The sequence below is a fragment of the Cricetulus griseus genome, chromosome 3 (genome assembly GCF_003668045.3).
Source record: "Cricetulus griseus strain 17A/GY chromosome 3, alternate assembly CriGri-PICRH-1.0, whole genome shotgun sequence".
In the NCBI taxonomy this organism is placed as follows: Eukaryota; Metazoa; Chordata; class Mammalia; order Rodentia; family Cricetidae; genus Cricetulus; species Cricetulus griseus.
The window spans coordinates 14,516,331-14,522,605 of record NC_048596.1 but is presented as its reverse complement, the minus strand read 5'-3'; the positions used below and the strand labels follow the sequence as shown (position 1 = coordinate 14,522,605).

The 6,275-nt window shown below is 43.3% G+C and overlaps 1 pseudogene; it reads right to left on the bottom strand.

The window, feature by feature from the left end:
• LOC100763933 lies at positions 1–519 on the bottom strand (annotated as a pseudogene).
• Between the last annotated feature and the right edge of the window lie 5,756 nt (positions 520–6,275).

Sequence of the window (6,275 nt, the reverse complement as noted above, 5' to 3'; positions counted from 1 at the left end):
TCAAATGAAAAGCTCAAATAAAATCTGATGTACATGGCCAATGATGCCATGTTTGCCTATAATCTCTCCGGAAAAAAAAAAAAACACATCCACAGCTGGACGTTGGTGGTGCACGCCTTTAATCCCAGCACTCAGGAGGCAGAGGCAGGTGGATCTCTGTGAGTTCGAGGCCAGCCTGGTCTCCAGAGCGAGTGCCAGGACAGCTCCAAAGCTACACAGAGAAACCCTGTCTCGAAAAAACCAAAAAAAAAAAAAAAAAAAAAGAAAAAAGAAAAAACCTCAGTGGCCACCGAACCATTCAGCATAGTTCCCTTAACTGTAATCTGAAGCTACCAGTTTTAGCACTTTGAATTATTTTTCTAGCACTCTGAGTAGCTGTTCAGCAGGAACAGGAGTTGGGGAAAACAGTTCAACCTTGGCGTATTGCCAAAATGTGACTACTTGAGGTTTTGAGTAAGTCATGACAGTGGTTACTAGTGCCAGGGTCTTCTCCTTGAAGTTACAGACAAACTTGGCCATGGTCTAGGGTGGAAGGTCCCCTTACCTCATTTTTTTTAATTAAAAAAAAAGCAATAATGAGAACAAACCAGGGCTCTGAACCCATTTGACCATGGATTACTTCTTTTTCTACTAAAATGCTAGATAGCTGTGGATGCTATTTCCCTGGTAAAGGAAGGACAAGCAGAATTTCTTACAGCTCTGCAAAAGGGATGTCAGCTTTCCATCAATGGGCCTGGAGGAAAGAAGGGCCACAAAACAGACTTGTCTTCAAGGGGTAACAAATCCAGAGACAGGGAGAAAGGGAGGCAGGGAGGCAGGGAGAGTAAGGCAAGGAGGAAGGGAGGGAGGGAGGGAGGGAGAGAGGGAGGGAGAGAGGGAGGGCGGGCGGGAAGGAGGGAGAAGATCAATTGGAACAGATTGGTAGCTTCTAGGATGAGGAGGGAACAATGGAGAGTGACTATCAGTTAATTCGGGGTTTTACTTTAGAGGAAAATGTTTTGAAATTAAGGAGGAGGCGGCTGCACACCATTCTAAACACACCAAATCTTTCTTTTTAAGACAGGGTCTCCCTATGTAGTACAAGCAGCCTCAAGTTCAGGATCCTTCTGCCTCAACTTCCTGAGTACTGGAAAATGATAGGGATGGACCACCACACCCAGCCTCTGAATCATTTACTTTAAAATGAATGACTTAAACTAAGCACGGTGGCGCACACCTTTAATCCCAGCACTGGGAGGCAGAGGGGCCGATCTCTATGAGTTTGAGGCCAGCCTGGTCCACATAGCTAGCTCCAGGTCTATCTCAAATAAATACATAAAATGATTTATTGTGTTTTTATGTATGGAGGAGGCTGATGTGCGTGCGTGCGTGCGTGCGTGCGTGCGTGTGTGTGTGTGTGTGTGTGTGTGTGTGTGTGTGCGCGTGCGTGTGTGTGAGGTCAGGTGACTTCTTCGGTGGCTCTCCCCTTATATATGGAGACAGACTGTCACTGAACCCAGAACTCATGCTGTGGTTGACCAAATTGATCAGCTTGGTCCAGGTTCCTGTTTTTGCCTCCTGTGTGCTGACTACAAGCTGGCCATTTCCCCACCCAGCTTTTTAATTTAGGTTCTGGGGAACAAAAGCAACCCCCCACAAGTTAACGCCCCAGCCGTAAAGAGATTGCTTTTTGAGTTATGCAAATTTAAACTCAATTCTAAAAACCCATCAATAGGGAATTTATGAAATTATCAGGAAAACAAAAAGGTCATGCAAGCCTAGCAAACCTTCTGCTCCAGCTGAGACCATTGTATACAGCCACCTTCCCCTGGGCCCACCCCAGGTAGAAGGATCCCCTTCAGGGTAGCAGGAAGCAGACCCAATAAGAGTACTGATTTTAAATTAAAGCCTGGAATAAAAGCCAGAAGTCACTCTGGTTGTAACAGAAGAAAACATAATGGGCAATGTTGTTTACTTCTGAGTTCCCAATACTGCTTTCGACTGTTTCTTTCAGTACAATACCACCAGACATCTCCAAGGCCCTGAAAAACATCTAACTGCAAGATTACACTTTTTTTTTCTTCTAACCAAATAAACTCAAGAACCTGAAAGCAAATACAGTCATTTAAAATAAAAATAACTGACAAGTGGAGCTCATGAGCTGTTAAAACAGAGTGCACGTGTAAAATACTTTCTTCATAGAAACCGATATATTGCCTTTGTAACGTTTCCTAATTTGATATTCATATTAGACTGGTGCCATCCTGCACTTTGCAATTTCCAAATATCTCACATGGATTTGCCATTGACCAGAGGAAATGCTGTTGAGTCCCGCTGAACAAAGGGCTGTTTTTATTACGTTACCATGCTCCATTTCATCCCTCAGAAGACAAAGAGAATGTTAGCTACAGAGATCAAAGGGCGTCTCTCCTCCTCTATCCATCTCCCAGAAGATAATTTGATTGCTCCTGCATTTAATGCCCAGATCTTCCAAGCTTCCTAGGCTGGGGTGGAGATCAGCTAAGATTTACAAATCCTTCCTCAAAACACACACACACATACAGAGAGAGAGAGAGAGAGAGAGAGAGAGAGAGAGAGAGAGAGAGGGAGAGAGAGGGAGAGAGAGAGATTACATTAAAATAGTAAGTCACCCTGCAGATTTTTGAAGATTTATGCTTCTGTAGGGCCTCAGTGATTCCTCATAGTTCTGGATACAAAGGGAAAAAATGAAGATTTATCGTAGAGGATTTTCTCATCTCTCCTCCTCACTGATTTATCACTGTAGCTACCAGATGGTCGCTATCTTCCCTAATGAAGCAGGCGGCCTCTGCGCAATGTTTGTGACATTCCACTCCAGCTCTCTAATGGGTTCTGTTTTAGAGTGAGTGCCCAGCAGAGTGGAACCCAGATCACAGAATAAAGGCTAGAAATTTGAAATATACCAGGAATAGGTCTCGTCTGTTGATGATAACTGCACAGGGCATACCCCAAAGTAGTATTTTGTTGTTGTTTGCTTAAGAACCCATACCTGAGGGCTGAAGACATGACTGGGCAGTTATGAGCACTTGCTGGTCTTGCACAGGACACAGATTCAGTTTCCAGCACCCACCAAAAAAAAAAAAAAAAACAAAAAAAAAAAAAAAAAAAAACAAAAAAAAAAAACAAAAAAAAAAAAACAAAGTGCACAGCCATTCAGCTCCAGGGGAATCTGATGCCTCCTTCAAGCCACCACGAGCATTTGCATCAACAATCACGCATAAACCCTCACACTGATACACACCGACACGATTACAAAATAAATCTTTTTCCAAGACAGGGTTTCTCTGTGGAGTCCTGGCAATCCTGGAACTCACTCTATAGACCAGGCTGGCCTCTAACTCAGAGATTATCTAACTCTGTATCTACAATAGGAGAGCTAGGATTAAAGGCGTGTGTCACCAAAACAATTTTTTTTTTTAAAGAGCCTACATTCTGACTTTTTTCCCCCTTCTTTTTCTAGACAGGACCCCATACCCCATAACCCAAACTGGCATGGAATTTGTTATTTAGCCCAGGTTAGCCTCAAACTCATACGCTTTTTAGTACTACCTGCCACATGATGGGTTTATAAGGACTATGCCACCAGGTCTGGTTTAGGTTTTGCCCAGGCTGGCCTTCAACTCATGGGTCTTTGGAGTCTTCTGCTTGTATAGTCCAAGTAACTGGGACTACAGGCTGAGCCAGCAGCATTGCATAGTAAAACAAATTTATCTCACGCAGATTCATCTGCTACAGTAAATTAATAAAGAGGAGATGGGTTGCCCCTCTTTGACTTCTCAACAAAAGGATTCATCCATGATATAAAGAATTCCTGGCCAGATGTGGTGCCTTAAAGCCCAGCATCCCAGAGGCAGAGGTAAGTACATTTCTTTGTTCAAGGCCAGCCTGGCTACACACCAAGTTCCAGGCCAGCCAGAGCTACATAGAGAGACCTGTCTCAAAATAACCAACCTCCCTCAGGGCTAATGAAGCTTTAGCTCAATAAAAGGAGCTCTTCTGGTCCCTGGAAGTGTTCATGGGACACTCTAGTACACATATAAGCACAAGAATCAAGGTTGGACTCAGAATGAAAGCAGAATGCAGGAGACCCAGCCTCAGAGCCTGAGATGTTAATCCCCAGGCTGTATTTCCACCTCTCCTGCTTAGTGGTAAATGTAAGTAAAGCAAGGGGAAAAGTAAATGATTCTGTAGCAATCTCATGATATTAATGGATAGATCCCCTTGTTCATTAGGATAACTGACTCACCAGGCATTATGGTACAAATCTGTTGTCAGTACTTGGGAGATTAAGGTAGGAGGATTGTGAGTGCATAGGCTGCAGTGAGAGCCCTCGCAAAAAAATAAAAACAAACAATTAAAAAGCTGAAGTAGGATTGCCATGAATGTGAGTGCTCGGCAGACTTTCAGGAGATCAATATGGCATTTCATTTGTGAAGAGACTATTCGATCTCGGTAGAAAATTAATTCAGATTTCCCCAGTCTAGTTTTGAAGAGAAACCAACAATCACATTCATTGGTACACCACTACATTCAAAAGATAAAATATGAGAACCTTCTCATTCTTGAGACAGGGTATCAGTATCCTGGGCTGATGTCTAACCCTGTCTCAAAACAAATGGGGCCAGGGGCTAAAGAGATGGCTCAGTGGTTTAAAATGCTCACTGCAATCTTGCAATCTTTAGCACCAGAATTTGGATGCCAGAACTCTTGTAACAATCCAAGCTTCTAGCAAATGCATCTAACTTCTGCTCTGAAGGATGCAGCGCCCCCTTCTGGCTCCCACCCTCAAACAGGAGCACGTTCCTGCATACAGAAGTACACACACAGAGAGACCTAACACACATACTTTTGGGTGGGGGCTGTGTCATTTTTTTTTTTTTTTTTTTTTTGAGATAGGGTCTATGTAGACCTGGCTGTCCTGGAACCCGACTATGTAGATCAGACTAGTCCCAAACTCAGAGACCCTGTCTCTACCACCTGAGCACTGGGATCATCAGCATGTATCACTTGGCTGGCTTCTATCCACCCGAGTTCTGGGATTACCAGCATGTACCACCTGGCTGGCTTTTATCTCCATTTTAAAATCAGGATCTCAGGGGTTAGGGAGATGAGCCAGCAAGTGTTTGCCATACAAGCACGAGAATCTGAGTTCTATCCCCGGCATCCACATAAAAGGCCTAGACATGGTAGCCCGTGCTTGTAATTGAATAGGCAGAGACAGCACAGCTCCTGAGGACCACCTGACTTCTGACCTAGATCAAGTTATTTTTATTATTATTATTTATCATGTGTATATGTATGGGAGTGTGCCATAGCAAACATGTGGAGGTCAGAACTATTTGTAGGAGCTGGCTCTCCTATTGTGAGTTCCAAGATATTGAACTCAAGTCGTCAGGCTTGGCAACAGGTGGTATTACCCAATGAGCCATCTCTCTCTGGCCCACAAACCAGGATTTCTAGTATGTGATATACACATTAAAGGGTTAATTCATCGGGCTTTGATTACCTGTGTACACCTAAGATTTGGGGCCATAGCACGAAGTTTATGTGTATAATGTAACTTGCTTGCGGGCACATTCACTAGTGCCTACTTGACTCCCAGTAAAGCTGTGACTACTACAGTGAACTTGTTGGCAAAACATCATCACACATCACACTACTTTCTGAGATTTAAACAACTGTCCCTGCATGACAACTGGAATAAGTCAACCAGAAACTTGTGCCTGGTTTTCCCAACTCCAGGGAAAGTGCCTATTCCCCTTGCTGATCTTGATTTGCATCCTCTGGCTTTGATAACCCTAATAAAAACTTTCTAAGCCCTGCAAGTGACTCCATGAACCTGAGGGTGGCCTTGGAAATCCCTAAGTAGATGCTGACATCAGTTAAAGTGGCAATGAATTCTATAGTTGTCTATTGTCAAGAGCAGCTTAGCCTAACACAGCAGCATCGATCGTAAAGATGTTGATTAAATACCCAGGTATGGCAGTTTAATGTTAATTCAGACATCTTGTCTTTTGTTTTGTTTTTAAAAATCCAGTCAAGGGGTGATGAGATGGCTCAGTAGGCAAAGGTGTTGCCATCAAGCCTGACTACCTAAGTTTGAACTTCAGGACCCACATGGTGAACAGAGAGAAACGATCCTTTTGCTTTCTTCCCACATATTATGCCTTTTGCTTTCTTCCCACAATATTATGGCACACACACACACACATACACAATAAAAAAATAAAGAATGTTAACACACTTCAAATTGGCTA